Here is a 17,127-nt window from a genome sequence, read left to right on the forward strand (position 1 = left end):
TTACAAAGTATTGCATAAAGCAACAAGATGGCCAAGAAAGAAGTCAAGGCCAGCCTGGCCTCTGTGTTTAAATCAACTTTTCCCTTCTTATCCAACCTTTAAATACTATCTACCTTTTTCTTATAATATTTTGCATTATTGTAACTGAATTTTTCCTACTTCCAACTTATTTGTTTGTTATTTTATATGCCTTTATTGGTACCGTATAGTCTCACTTCATAATGTAAATCATATTTATAGTGCCATACATGCACACAGCACTTGGTGCCCCCCACTGTCTCCCCATCTCCCCTCTTCCCCATACAGAGTACTGAGATTGACATTGGAATATTCACATACGTAACATAGCTGATGTTAGTAATTCCTTCAATGAACCTCATTCTTTCTCTTCCACTTCCCCTAGAGCACCTCCCTGGCTCTGCTAAAGTTTCTCCTCCATTATCTGGAGTCCCTCTGGTATCCCCATTACTCCCCAGCATCCACATATTAGAGAAAACATATCACCCTTCACTTTCTGTGACTGGCTAAACTCACTTAACATAATGTCCTCCAGGTCCTTTCATGGCATAATTTTGTTCTTCTTTATTGCTGAGTAGAATTCCATTGTGTGGGTATTCTATAATTTTGTAATCCATTCATCTGTTAATGGACACCTAGGTTGGTTCTATAATTTGGCTATTGTGAATTATGCTGCTACAAATATGGGCATGCATATGTTTCTATAGTTCTCTGATTTTAGCCCCTTCAGAAAGATACCCAGGAGTGGTATAGCCAGATCTATTCCCAGTTTTCTGAGGAATCTCCATACTGATCTCCATAAAGGCTGAACTAATTTGCAATACCATCAATAGTGTAGACGTTTTCCAATTTCCCAACATCCTCACCAACATTTTTTTACTTTTTCACTTGTTAATGATTGCCATTCTGATTGGGGTTAGATGGACTCTCAGTGTAATTTTGATTAACCCTAATTGCTAGTGATGTTAAACATGTTTTCATGTATTTATTGACAATTTGTATTTCTTCTTTTTTGAAGTGTCTCTTCAATTCAATTGCCATTTCTTGACTGGGTTTCTTTAGTGTAAAGTCTGTTAAGTTCTTTATGTATTCTAGAAAACAATTGAGTTCACAATAACCTCAAAACCAATAAAATACCTAAGAATAAACCTAATCAATGAGGTAAAAGACATCTACAATGAAAATTATAAAACACTAAAGAAAGAAATTGAAGAAGATCTTAGACGATGGAAAGATCTCTCTTGCTTTTAGATAGGCAGAAAAAATATTATCAAAATGGCCACTCTACCAAAAGTGATCTACAGAGTCCATACAATTACTATCAAAATACCAATATCATTCTTCACCTAGAAAAATTAGTCATAAATTTCATATGGAGAAACAAAAGACCCAGAATAGCCAAAGCAATTCTTAGCAATAGGAACCTTGCAGGAAACATCACAATTTCTGACTTCAAATTACACTACAGAACTATAGTAATGAAAACAGCATGGTATTGGCACAAAAATATACACATAGGCCAATGAAAGAGAATAGGAGATACAGAAATAAATTTGCACAATTACAGCCAATTGATTTTCAACAAAGATACTAAACATATACATTGGAGAAAAGACAGTCTTTTCAACAAATGGTGTTGGGAAAATTAGTTATACAGTTGTAGAAAAAAAAAAAACTAAATCCTTACCTCTCACCCTGCACAAGAGTCAGCTTAAGATAAATCAAAGACCTATAAATTAGACAAGAGATTTTGAAGATATGAGAGGAGGACATAGGTCTAACAATCCAATATATAGACACAGGTAGAAACTTTCTCAATAAGAACCCCAAAGTTCAGAAAATTAAAACAAGTATTAATGAGTTAAATGGCATTAAATTAAAAAGTTTCTGCTCATCAAATGAAACCATCAAGAGTCTAAAGAGAAAGCCTACAGAATGGGAAAAGATCTTTAACTTTACATTTTTAATGGCATTTAAAAAAAAAAAAAAACAGTTCTAGGCTGAGGAAGATGGCGACCGAGAAAAGTGGGGCTTAAGAGCACCACTAACAACCAATCTCTATTACCACAAAATCAGTGCCTTTCATAGCCAGAAAACACTATCACCAGAGAAACAAAAAAAATGTAACTACAAGGGACAGAGACAAAGAGGGCTGGAAAAACAGGACTCCAGAAAAAAACCAGACTGCAGTGCTGCGGATGGAGCCGCAGCGCAGAGCGGCGGGCACCATCTTTTCTTGCAGCACCAGGCCCCAGAGAGGAGGGGGACTCAGAACGGAGCTCAGAGCCACAGAGGAGATACGCCGGCCTCACACCCCAGGACGCGACAGCAGCGCCTTACTGCTGGCGGCAGCGGAGAGTTCACTGGACGGCTCTAGAACAACACACTCAACAGCCCACCAGGCTCCAGAGAGAAGCAGCGGACAGCAAGCCGAGGTGAGCCGCTGTGGAACAGCCGGGCAGGATTCGGCAGATTTTTCAGGCGCAAGGAGCATCTAAAACTCCCAGTGGCTAAGCTCAGCACACACTGCAGGGACTCAGAGCAGAGCTCAAAACCAGAGAAGAAATACACCAGCCTCACGGCCAAGGGTGTGGCAGCAGCGCCATATTGCCACCGGCGGCAGCAGCAGCAAATTCACTGAGTCCACTACAACTCCATCTGTATACTCAACAACAGAGAGTCAAATTGTGGGCCCCAGAGGAGAAATCCCAGTACTGCACTCCCAGGGACTTGAACCAGTGGGGGAGTGGTGGTGGCAGAGATATCACACCATAGGAGAATGCCCAACCTGGCATATATACCCTCCCCCATAGTCTAAAGTAGCCTCTATTGACTCCCTGGGTCTGAGACTCTGTGATACAACCCAGTAAAGGAGTAGTGGGGACCAAGATACCACAGACTCGAGATCCAGAGCACCTTAAGTTAAGTCGTAGTGACCCAAGGGAAGAACCCAGAGAAGGCACAAACTTCTGAAATCATGGGAAAGAGGAATAACAATGGAGGAATGAATGCCCACAACCCCACAACATCAGAACCTGATAAAACAGAAATTCAGAGATTTCAAGAAAATCAAATCAGGAAAATAACTGTAGAAATAATAGAGGTGTTTTGAAAAAAATTCAGAGAGAGCCAAAAAGAGATAAAAGATGCAATTAATGAAGTAAAGGCCTCAATTCAAAGCACAAACAACCAATTAGACCACATGGAGAATAGAATCTCGCTCTTAGAAGATGATCAATCCAAAAATGAACACATAGTTTCTAATCTAGAAAAAAATATCCGACAGCAGGAATCTGATATTGAAGAAATATGGGCCCATTTTAAGAGAGCTAACCTAGGAATAATTGGAATAGAGGAGGGAAAAGAAGGTGAAACCAAAGGAATCAACAATCTCTTCAAGGAAGTAATAGCAGAAAATTTTCCAAACATAGAGCAAGAGGTCAATACACAGGTCCAGGAAACTTATAGTACTCCCTTTAGACAGGATCAGAGAAGAGGATCCCCACGCCACATAATTGTCAGAATGTCCAATGTGGAAGCCAAGCAGAGAATCTTAAAGGCAACAAAAACAAAGGGCCAAGTGACATTCAGAGGCAATCCAATTAGAATCACTTCAGACTTCCCAAACCAAGTCATGAGAGCCAGAAGGACTTGGAGTAACATATTCCAAACTCTGAAAGAAAACAACTTCCAGCCAAAAATTTCCTACCCAGCAAAACTTTCTATCAAATTAGATGGAGAAATAAGAAGCTTCCATGACAAACAGAAACTGAAGGAATTTATGTCTTCAAAACCAGCGCTAGAGAAAATACTCAAAGAGATTAATTATAAAGAAGAAATAGGTAACACACACCAGAACCAGAGAAACAAGATTTTCCATCCAACAGACAACTAAGATTGGTTATCTGTGGAGATTCATTATTTATGTTAGTCTTTTACCTATCTCTAAATTGTATTGTTTGCTTTTATTGTTGCTAGTTTTTAGGATTTCTAGTTGGAATATTAATATACCTTCAGATATAGCATTTGGAAATATTTTATCCCATTCTATCAGTAACTTTTAACTCTGTTTACATTGTCTTTGGATATACAATATATATTTTTAGAGAGTTTGTATACCCTTCTGTTGCCTGTGCCATTGAAATCATATCCAAGAAATCACTGCCAATTTCAGTGTTGTGAGGTTTTATGACCCAGATTTTATTCTAAAAGTTTATAGTCTTAAGATTTATATTTAGGTATTTTATCTATTTTGAGTTAATATTTGTATATGGGATTAGGTAAGGGTCCAATTTTATTCTTTTTCATGTAATTATTATTTTCAACAATATTTAGTTAAAAGATTATTATTTCCTCCATCAAATGTTTGTGGAAACCTTGTCAAAAATAACTTGACAATATAGGGAAGAATTTAGCTCTAGGCTTTTATTTAACTCCAGTGGTTTATATATCTTCCTTTAGAACAGTACTACACTGCTTCAATTCTTGTAGCTCTATATGGTTTGAAATCAGAAAATATATATCTTCTAGCTTTGTTCTTTTTCAAGATCGTTGTGGGTATCTAGAGTCCATAATCCATATTAGGATAGATTTTTTCTGAAAAATAAATATATAAATATATGTTAGTTTCACCTAAAAAAAAAGAAAAAATATTCTCTGGTAAGAAAGAAAGCAAAAAGAAATATTGAAATGTTATCTTTAAGTTATCAAAAGCTTGGTATCAGACAAATGAAACTGTTATGTGAGATTATCATTTTTAATTTTGGATAAATTACTACAATACTAGATGTCAACCACTAAGCCAAGCATGGGAAGGAGGGATGGGGAGGGAATGGGGTAGGGATCGGGTGGGGGCTGACTGGGCGATGTGTTCATGTATGTCTACAAAAGTTTTTTTGTATCCCACTATGATGTATGGATACAGTGCACCAATAAAAAAAAAACAGTTCTATTGAGTTATAGCTGATATTCAAAAACTGCATATATTTAATGAAAACAATTTGATAAGTTTGGACATATGCACACACCTATAATATCATTCCCATAATCAAAGTAATGGACTTAACCATCATGTATAAAAATTTTTTTATGTTCCTTTGAGGTATTTTTTTACTATTTGTTTTTGTTTATGTTTGTTTTATTATAAGATCAATTCATGTGAGTTCCTCTCTCTTAATGAATTTTAAACTGCCATAAGTGTTGTTGACTGTGGTCACAGTGCTGTTCAGCAGATGCAGACAACTAATACTAATTCATTTTGCATAACTAAAGCTTAGTACCAATTGAACAGCCTCCCATTCCCCTCTCCCTATAACCTCTTCTAACAACTGTTTTATTCTGTTTTTATCTTGGTTATTTTAATTAACTCATTTACATAGAATCATGTAATATTTGACATTCTATGACTGACATTTCATTTAGCATAATGTCCTCCAGGATTACATATATGTTTTCAAAAATCTCAAGATTTTCATCATTTTTTAATGAAATGATATTCCAATTGTATGTAAGTATTACATTTTCTTTATTCATTCATCTACCAATGGACAGTCTGGTTGTTTCTATATTTTCTATTGTAAATAATATTGTAATGAATATGAGAAGACAGGTATTTCTTCAAGATCATGATTATAATTATTCTGTGTATATATACCCAGATGTGTGACTACTGGATAATATGAGAGCTTTAATTTTAATTTTCTGAAGAATTGTCTCTGTCTTCTGTAATGGTTATACACATTTAGATTTCCTATTCCTCCTCAATCTCTACCAAAAGGAAGGCCTCAAACTTATGCCTTCTCATGCCCAGTGTGGTGGCGCACACTTATAATCCCCGCGCTTGGGAGGTGGAGACGGGAGGATCGCACAGGTTTGAAGCCAGGAAGCCAGCTGTGCTGGCTTAAGAGACCCTGTTTCCAAATACAAGGTATAAAATAGGCCTGGGAGTGTAGCCCGGAGGTAGAAGGGCTTCCAGGAACCCCAGTACCACCAGAAAAAAAAAAAAAAAAAAAAAAAAAAAAAAAAACATGCCTTCTCTGAGCCACACAGCTCCAAGCCTAATGCAGATTAGCCTAATTCCCTCTGGTTGTCCCATGTATCCAAAATTATGCCAGTTCTTTCAGTTCTCTTTGTGAACAGAGACAAAAACTGGCTTTTGAGGAAAGCACTGAAAACTCAGGGTGTATGTTAAAAGAACAGGGCCCCTGGACGTTTTTCCCACTCCCCACCACCGGTGCAGAGATGTGTGATACAGGTAAACTAAAAGTGGTGTTCTTACCCATTTCAGCAAGACTGATCTATGTTTCTGTGTTTTGCTTTTCTGGGCTACGACAACTTCATATAGGGATCTTGGGCTTTTCATATTTTTTTATGTGGTTGTTAGATAAGTATTTCTGTAGAGTAAGAAAAGTTGAAACTTCCTCTATTTTTTTTGGGGGGGTATGATTGAACCCAGGGGCATCTACCTCTGAGCTACACTCCCCAGCCCTATGGTTTATTCTTTATTTTGAAACAGGGTCTCAATGAGTTGCAGAGGGCCTCACTAAGTAGCTGAGGCTGTCTGTGAACTAGAATCCTCCTGTTAGACTCCCAAATGCTGGGATTACAAGTGTGCAGCACGACGCCTGGCTGGAACTTCTTCTGTGATAAACTCAGAAACCTGTGCAAATTTTTTTTTAAATAATGAAATATATAAAGAATATAGACTTGTTTACTTTAAGATATTAAAATATAAACAACTATTATAATATTGCAACTATAATAGTATTCCAGGAAATAGAAAGAAATGATGGTTATGTCTACAATACAGTGAATTAAAAAATAGAAAGCTGGGCGTGGCGGCACATGCTTGTAATCTCAGCCCTTGGGAGGCTGAGACAGGAGGATCACACGGGTTCGAAGCCAGCCTCAGCTGCTTAGTGAGGATCTCAGCAACTTAGTAAGATCCTGTTTTCAAATAAAGTATAAAATAGGTCTGGGAGGATAGCCTGGAGCTAGAAAAGACCCCATGTTCCACCCCCAGTACCACAAAAAATAAAAAATAGAAAAAATAAATAAATAATAAATAGAGAAAACTGATAAAGCCAAGGTCTAGTAATTTGAGTGGCCTCCAGAGCAGGGTGACAGAACACCAGGCAGCCGGGGTCTGAGCAAACCCTTCTCCCTCAGACTGAAGATATTTCTCTAATTGCGGAAACATTTATGGGTGACTGATTAAAAACTGTAGCCCTCCTTTCTCCAGCTGAATAATTTCCACCACAGGGGCCTGGAAGGAAGAAGTTTCCAGGATGGGCAGTCCCAAGACTAGAGAGAGACTGGCTTTGCCTTGGAGGTAACTCTGAGGGAGCTGGCCACCCCAGACATCCTCCAGGGATGGGGCTGATCTTCTCCTGGGATGGGACTTGGGACCTTACCAAGTCCCTTTCGGTGAAGTTTATGGGGTCTGTTTACCCCATTTTATGGAGGAGCCCAGGTAGGACTCCTCCACCTAGTTTCATGACTGTTTTCCTGATAAGAACCAGGGCCTACAGAGAGCAGGTAAGAATGTAAGAAGATAATTCAATTATAACCCTTTATAAGTCTAATAAAAAGAGATTATAATAACTACAGGGGTAATTTTCATGTGTGAATTCTGTCTTCAGTTCTATACCTGTACATTTAACAATCTCAATGATAAGAAATAAAGAATCAATAAAGAAATTTTAAATAATCATGATACAACTTCCCCAAAAGACTACAAGATCAGATAATAGATACCTGGATTTATATTATGGGTAAATTACTTCAGTCTTTTGATAAGTCAGTAATTCCCACACAACATAAGCTATTCTATGACATAACAAAAAATGGAATTAGTCTAGGAAATAAAAATCTTAGAATTTCCTGGATATGCTACCTTAGATAACCTTTCCCAAAAAAAGTTCTTTTATATATAAAAGATGAAAAAACATAGACTTCGTAAAACTGTTACTAAATTTAAATGGGATAATACTTGTAAACCTCAATTTAGTAGCTTCCCAGGGACAATGCACACTCTGCAAGTTTTTTTTTTTCAAGCTAAAAATAACATTGACCTAAAAATATGTTAAATATAACTCTGAAGTCAACTATAAATCAATTTAATTAATGAAAAATAAAGCTTATATAATTTTCAATAATGGCATTGAAAATTCTTGAAATATTACCACTAACACCAGCTCCCTTGTGTTCTGCAGAAAAGTAGATGTCAACATTATTCATATATTTACAAAGGCAACTGTGGGATATATATATATATATATATAACAATGAGTAATCTAAATACCTTCTATCTTGCTAATGTGTTCTTCCAAGATTGCTTAGCATCACAGAAATAACCTTTAAATTTGGGCCATTTTAGCTGCATAAAGCCTAATCCATTCAAGCTGCAGGCCTTTACAGGAACTCTGACAGGAGCACTCATGCTCCAGCCTACTTGCAAAAGGCAGTGTTCATGAAGTGAGTCCATGGCAGGGGCTTATTGAATCATCATGGGAAATCAGATTGGGCTTGTCTTTGTATAATAGATATATGGAGCAAGAAGCCCAAATGGCTCTTCTCCACCATAACTATGGCTGTATCACTATTTTTATATATTATCCTAGATCTTGGTCAAGTACAGATGATAGCTAAGAATAAAAATCATATACTAAGCATCTCTCATCTCTTTAACCCTTAAAGTGCCCTTAGGGAGTGTACAATAAGGATCATTATTCTCATTTACAACAAGAAAAATGAGGCACAGGGCAACTAAGAAATTTGCCCAAGATTGCACAGATGGCAAGTGACTAACTAGGACTTGAACTGGCTCTGTACCTCCAAAGCCAATGCTTTGCTATACTACCTCCTTCTGAGGTCTAGAGAGTCAGGATTTTTGAGGACCTAATACTTAGATCCTGGTGGGTGGCTCACTCATTGTTCAACATTCCTCATTGACTCCGTATAACCGTTTGGATTTGGAATATCTTCAGCCCTCATGGAAATGGGGAAGCAATCGCTGTAATCTCTTACAGTGGACTTATCTGAGTGGTGGCCTGGGCCAGGAGGATGTGGCTGGAGAGAGTGGGTCCCTGAGACTGAGCCTTGTGTATTATATATGGTTCTTCTTCCCCTGACACACACACACACACACACTCTCTCTCTCTCTCTCTCTCTCTCTCTCTCTCTCTCTCTCTCTCTCTCTCTCTCTCTCTCTTCTCTCTTCTCTCTCTCTCTCTCTCTCTCTCTCTCTCTCTCTCTCTCTCTCTCTCTCTCTCTCTCTCTCTCTCTCTCTCTCTCTCTCTCTCTCTCTCTCTCGTGTTTTCAGCCTCCATGATGTAAGAGCAAAGCCCTGTGCTATCCCGCTCTCCACCTCCTGCCTCCATGCACTGAGATCTACTGAGGCCTCACATGGACTGAACTCAAAATCTCCAAACCATGAGCAAATAAACTTTCCTTCCTCTAAGCTACATGGTCAGGTCTCTAGATTATGGCTATGAAAATGCTGACTAATATACTCAGTAATCATTTGCTCCTGGTACCCACCTGTTTGGCAGCTGAAATTGTTAAAAGCGCCATTTTTTTTCACTGTAAGATGTATCCTAGCTTAGGGTTTTTTCTTTCTTTTTTCTTTTATGGAACTAGGGGTTGAATCCAGGGGCATTCGACCTCTGAGCTACATCCCCAGTCATATTTTTTATTCTTTATTTTAAAACAGTATTGCAGAGGGCCTCATTAAGTAGCCGAGTATGGCCACAAATTTGCAATCCTCCTGTATCAATCTCCAAAGTACTGCTAGCTTAGGTTTTAAATGAGATACTCTCCCTATATAAAGAAGAACTGCTCTTGTACACAAGCAGCGATCAAGGCAAACTGTGTCTTTGTCATGATTCCAGTGGGAGAAAGATGGCAGCAGTTCAAAACCAGCCACAACTCTGCCCATCCAGCCACATTTGTGTGCATGCATAAAGGAGAAAATTGCAATTTTCCAAGCATAATTCCAGTGGTAAGAAATTAGAGTCATGCCCTTTGACTTATGAAATTACTTTTACTGATTTCTACTACTTAAATATCATCTTGAGTGAATGACTCCCCCAGAATGTATTTGTATTAATATTAGGATTATTTTTCATAACTGTGCCAAAACCTGACCTCAAAATGTTTGGGGACATACAAAAGACAGAACATTAGCAAACAAATATGTATGACTGTAAAGCTCTGTAATAAGAGTCCAGTATACAATCCCAGTCCCATCCACCTAGACCTAAGAGGTTACAGTACAGTCAGGGAAACAATATTTACTCACCTCCAATAGTTTTTGAACAACATAACAATGCATAAACAAGTGTTAAATTATATAGAGCAAACGAATGGTAAGGTGAGGTGAGAGTCCAAAGAAAAGAGGCATTAATCATTGTGAGCCAAATTGTGAGAGGGAGTCCCTACAGAGGATCACTGACCAAATATTCCCGCAATCATAAATGGTCTAGGATTTTGTTATCGTGTAGCTTCTGATTCAGCAAGTTGAGACAGATCTGAGGTTCTTCATTTCCAACAAGTTCAAGGTGATACCCAAGTTGTTCCTCTACACACCACACTTTGAATAACAGCAACTTCAAAGACAGGGAAAGTTTGGAAATGTGAAAAACAGCAATAAAGAGACCTGTCTAATGCCCTTAGAAACAGTAAGAGAATTGGGAAAGTAGTTCAACAGAAGAATAAATGTACCAATGTTGTCTATGAATTTTTTGCCAATGATATGATAACCCCTAGGCCCAATTTTCCACACCACTATCACCTAGATTATTATTACTAGACCAAAGCCCAAAGAATCCTTTACACCCCTATGAAACACACCATTTCTTTTTAGTTGTCTGAAGGACAGGAAAAGCCCTGATAAAATGAAATTTTTTTTATGCTGTAAACTGAATTGAAATGAGTAGTATCTATTTTCTAATAAAGGTTTTGCAACTTAACTGACTTCTTTCTTGCCTATTTTTACATTCAAATTGCTCCAAAGTGTTATTTAAAACCTTAATATGTTTTAAATGCTGTGACATCATTCCTAAACAATCAAAAGCCACTTACAGCTCTAGGCAGAATATTCTGTACATATAACCATTCACCAAAAGAACCATTTGCACCTAGGACATCTCAAGCATTCCTAATAATGCATTTACTAGGCTAAAGTAAATACTACTAAGACCTATAAAAAAATTTTAAGATTTTATTTTTACTGCAAAATAAAGAAATTGGTAATAGACCCAGGCATAGCTTCTAAGTGTTTTAAGTTAAAATTATGGTGACAGAGTGAATGATTTGGATTCCACCATCTGAAGAAGAGTCAAGGACAAGCTTTAAAATCAGGCCATCGTTCTGGTATTCATAAGAGCAAAAACACATAGATAATGACTAAATTCCATTATGGCCAAGGGAAAGAAAGTTATTAACCCCGAATAAGATATTTAGGGGCCTCTCTTTTTTTTCCCTCAAGATTTCACTAAAAGCAGTAGAGGAAAATGTCTTTTCAAATTGCCTCTATAACACCCATAGCCATTATTCCTGGGGAGATATTGGCCAGATGGGGGTTGGTACCTGGAGTGATCAGTGAGGCTGAATTCAATTAGTGCTACTGCTAAGTGGTGCTTGCAGATAGCACCATGTTTAAAAATATGCCGTGCTCCAGAAGTGGGTAATATGCTTCACTTCTATCCTACAGACATTCAAAGACTGAACTCCCAAGGGTGACTTAGTTAGGAAGGGTCCCTTAATCTGGTGAAACTGCCTTACCCAGCAGCCTTCTAACTTTTCAGCCCTAGTAAATTGCCCCAGGCTTTCTTTTTCTTTAATGTTTACTGCTTGGCCTCATTTTTAAGCCTATATAACCCACAGTGGAGGACTTTCTAGATCCAGCTCTGAGCATGACCCCTGAATTGAGAGGCTTAAAGCTGATAAAAAGGCTTGAAAAATAGATAAGATGAGAAAATGTCAAAGACACTGAAGTTATTTAAATTGGAAAAAGAAGAAGGAGAGTTAATCAGTTGGCTCACATTATCTCCTAAGCTCATTTTTAAACTTTTAGAAATTTCAGGTGCTGGTTGCTAAACATGAATATTAATAAAAGTAAATGATATTGATTTGCAGTATTATAAACAAAAGTAATTATCAAAGGGCAAAAGGAAGTTTTGGGGTATGGTAGTTATAGCCATTATATTAATTGTAGTAAAAAGTTCAGAGAATATATTTGGTATTGTAGAGTGTTTGCTAAAACATTGCAAGTCTTATTTATTCTATTATAAAATTTTATGCAAGACATTTTATACACAGTCTTAGTAATTTAATATTTTATTCTTATACAATATCTATTATTATTTCATCACCTAGAACACAATATTTTATGCACAGTCTTAGTAATTTAATATTTTATTCTTATACAATATCTATTATTATTTCATCACCTAGAACACAATATTTTATGCATTATTTTTCAGGTTTTGAAAGCAATGCATCTTCATTGTAGATAATTTGGATAAAGAAGAGTTTAGAAAGTATTAGTCAAATACATAATATAGATAACATAGAAAGATAAAAATATTACAGATAAATATAATTAACAATTGGAATACTTCCTTTGAGATATATGCATGCACATTCATGTACATATGAGTAGTATACACAGGACGTATAACTTGCTCTTCTGCACATTACATTACTATGAGCATTTAACTTGTTACACAAATTCTCCTTTTATATATCAGCTGTTAATGTAGTAAGAATGCAAATATCTTGTGTTTAAAGATTAGCTCATTTTTAGCACCTATAATACAGTTTTAAATTTTGTGTTTATGTTTAGAAATACCAGAAATCCAACAGCTTAAACCAGGAGTATTTATTTATTTATTTATTTAGTGGTACTGGGGGTGGAACCCAGAGGCTTTCTACCTCTGGGCTATACTCCCAGACCTTTTTTATATTTTATTTGGAAACAAGGTCTCACTAAGTTGCTGAGAGCCTCACTAAGTAGCTGAGGCTGGCTTCAAACCGTGCCATCCTCCTATCTCAGCCTCCCAAGCGCGGAGATTACAAGTGTGCGCCACGCCTGGCTAAACCAGGAGTTTTTAGACATTAAATATCAAGCTGGGCGTGGTGGAGCATGCTTGTAATCCCAGCTCTTTGGAGGCTAAAACAGGAGGATCACACAGGTTCAAAGCCAGCCTCAGCTACTGAGTCAGGCCCTTAGAAACTTAGTGAGACCCTGTTTTCAAATTAAATATAAAAAATAGATCTGGGAGTATAGCCTGGAGGTAGAAAGCTCCTGGGTTCCACCCCAGTACTACAAAAAACAGAAAGAAAGAAAGAAAGAAAGAAAGAGAGAGAGAGAGAGAGAGAGAGAGAGAGAGAGAGAAAGAAAGAAAGAAAGAAAGAAAGAAAGAAAGAAAGAAAGTAAGTAGGTTGGTTAAAATGAGCTGCAGGGTTTATAAAAACTCAAATTTCTGGGACTACACTAGGTTTTTCTTAAGTGTGACCCAAGAATATGGATTTCTAACATATGTTCAATAATGCTGATGTTTCTAGGGAACCACACTCTTGAGAAGTATTGACTATGAAAGGACATAGAATTGATAGTCCAGAGGCAGGCTATTCTGGCCAAGTATCATGGTTGTATGACACCTTGGAAACCTAGCTCTTTGAATTTTTCCTGTCTCAGATCCTCAGAGTGTAGCTTTAGGCCTCTTAATCCCACGATGTTTCCTGCAATCTCTTGTTTCTACCAGAAAGAAGGGCAACAAGATATCGGCTGTCCTTTTTAAAGATTTTTTTTCCAGAAGGATTTTTACCTAGGGGTTTCTGCTTATGGATTTGGGAGTTAGACTTTGTCAAGACCTCTATACCTGTAAAGAAAGCCTTGGGAATGTAGGTTATTTTGTAGTTGGTTGGCAACTTGGTTTTATTTATTTATTTATTTATTTATTTATTTATTTATTTATTTATTTTTGTATGTGTGGGTCTGGGGATGGAACCCAGGGGCATTTGACCTCTGAGCTATACCCCCTACCCTATTTTTTTATTATTTATTTTGAAACTGGGTCTCACTGAGTTGCAGAGGGCCTCACTAAGTAGCGGAGGCTGTACTTGAACTGCGATGCTCTGGTCTCAGCCTCCCGAATGCTGGGATTACAAGCCTGCGCCACCATGCTCTGCTACTTGGTTCATTTTAAATACAGTCCATCATGGGAAAAAAAAAACACACAATTGGATTTGATAAGCACTCTTATCTTCTCTAAAATCTTAATAAGTGGTTTTATATCTCAAAGTTTATTTTCTCCCAAAGAAGTACAAATAAAAAACTTTTTAAAATGAACACCTTTAGCTGGGCGTGGTGGTGCAAGTCTGTAATCCCCGTGCTTGGGAGACTGAGACAGGAAGATCGCACAGGTTCGAAGCCAGACTCAGCTACTTAGTGAGGCCCTCTGCAACTTAGTGAGACCCTGTTTCCAAATAAAATATTTTTAAAAAATAGGTCTGTGAGTATAGCCTGGAAGTAGAAACCCTCTGGGTTCTACCTCCCACCCCAGTACCACCAAAAACAAAACAAAACAAAAAAAACACACCTTTAGCTTAAAGGGGAACTGTAGAAAATGGTAGACATTTTGAACCTCTTTCAGAGGAAGCAAACATGAGCTGATCAGTGACCCTTTTTCATCTGCCTTTGAAAGCGTGGCTGGTGACTACAGATAGATTCATGCTGGAGCAGTTGGGAACCTCTCCAACACACTCAATGCCTCATATACAGAAGAAGAAAACAAGTGGAGTGATTAACCCAAAGTTGGAGTCCAGCAGGAAAGTGTTTTAGAGAGAGTACAGAGGATGAGAAATTGAGGAAATTGATTTAAAAAAAAAGTTTGATACAGCACCCGGGAGTATCAGCTATAGAGAAAATGAATACAGTTCTTGTTTCTTTAACTTTCATATCTCTATAATTGAGCCAAGAAATATAAAAAATGACTTCAGATAACAGCCAGTGGCCGTTATAATTTGACTCAGATTCACAAGTCATTAAACTATTTTAAATCTTGACTCTATCTTGGATTCTGTTACATATTATTTTGAATGATTCTTCAAAATAATATACCAGTAACTTATTATGAAGAGCAGATAAAGTCATTCATCATTAAGGGTGACTTTGCAAAAGTTTATAGCAACCATTACGTCCATATGGGTAGCTTGGCATTGTGCTGGCAAATAGCTTTTACAAATAAAGCATTTTGAGCCAGGTGTACTGGAGATGGATGGAACCTAGAGGCATTCTACCTCCAAGCTTCACTCTCAGCTCTATTTTTTTTTCTTTATTTTGAAACAGGATCTCACTGAGTTGCAAATGACCTCACTAAATAGCTGAGGCTGTCTGTGAACCACGATCCTCCTGTCTCAGGCTCCCAATCGTTGGGATTACAAGCATGCAGCCCCATACCTACCCCTATTTCCACTAATTTAGACCAATGGGGGGGTCTCAGTAATTAATCCCAATTTTAAGAGATGTAACGTTATTTGTAATCTAGTCATATTCAGTTAAAAATAAAAAATGCTATATTATAGTATATATATATATATATATCATATATAACATATACAATATACATGTCAAAAATATGGAAAAGTACTCAAAACAAAATATACAGCTCAATGAATTACCACAAAACGAGTACTTTTATATCAACTAGAATAGGAAAATGAGCAAAGCTGATGATACATGAGATTCTTCTCTCTCTCCTTCCATTTCTAATTACTGTCTCTTTTTTCCTCCCCAAAGTGACCATTATACTGACTTTTATGGCAATCATTTTCTAGATTCTTTTCTTTATAATCTTACATTTAAGTTTACCTCTCTATCCAATATAGGTGAATTTCAGCTATTGGAACGATACAGTGTTTATACAGTATAAGGAAGGGAAGAACCTCGCCTTTTTTGTTTAACCTTGTGTTTGTTAGATCTAAACACACTGTCACAAGGAGCTGTAGTTTTCACTTACATTATTTGTTGTGTGACTATATCTCAGTATATTTAACAGGCTACTGCTGAAAGGCATTTGGTTTGCCCTGTCTACTTGGGGGTAATTTTGAATTTCACTGCTAACAACACTTTTATAAAATGTATGTTATTGAAAAGGTATGTGCATTTCCACTGGATATAATCGCAAGAGTGAAAATGCTAGTTGATCAAAAATTGTTATCCAAGGTGGTTGTACCAAAATATACTCAACAGCAGTATATGACAGTTCCCACTGGCCTAACTGTAATTGTCTGTCCTTTTAATTTCAGCCATCCGAACATAGCTTTCATTTGCATTTTGTTGATTAAAATGGCACTGAGATCCTTTCTACAAGTTTGTTGATCATTTAACTTTTCTCATGTGACGAGTTTCCTCAAGTGTCACCTTGACTTTTCTTATTGATTAGTTCTTTATATACCTTGTATGTGCACTTTTAATGATATTTTATAAATATCTTCTCTCACTCTGGGTCTTGTTTTTCATTCTCTCTAATGCTACCTTTTTATGGAAAGAAGTTATCAATTGACCAGTTTAATGTAGTCAAGTTTATATTTTTTTTATAGTTGGTGACCTTTCATTCTTTTTAAAGTTCATTTTATATCAGGAAGCCCATTCATATCATCTAATCAAATAAAGTTATTAACTTTTATAATTAAATTCATAACCAATTTGTATTTGATTTAGGAATAAGTGTTTAATGAGGTAAGGGTCATGCTTCTTGCTTGTTCCAAGTGGGTATTCAAATTAACTAAGAATTATTTACTTTTAAAAGTCCTTCTGTTCTTCAGTTGGGTCATTTTTGTCTTACGTTCTTATTTATGTGGAAGTCTATTTGGGAATGATCTAGTCTCTTTCTTTCATCTCTCTTCTATCACAATTATAGAACTGTCTTAACTAATATAACTGTTACCTAATCTTGATATCTGGTAGATATCCAGTTATTTGGTTATCTTCATTACTCTTCAAAAGGGAAAAGATTTTCTTGGATATTTTTGTCACTTTGCACTTGCATATAAATTTTAGAATAAACTTATTACACATACACGCCCTACTTGGGTTCTGAA

Source organism: Muscardinus avellanarius (genome assembly GCF_963383645.1).
Source record: "Muscardinus avellanarius genome assembly, chromosome: 15".
In the NCBI taxonomy this organism is placed as follows: Eukaryota; Metazoa; Chordata; class Mammalia; order Rodentia; family Gliridae; genus Muscardinus; species Muscardinus avellanarius.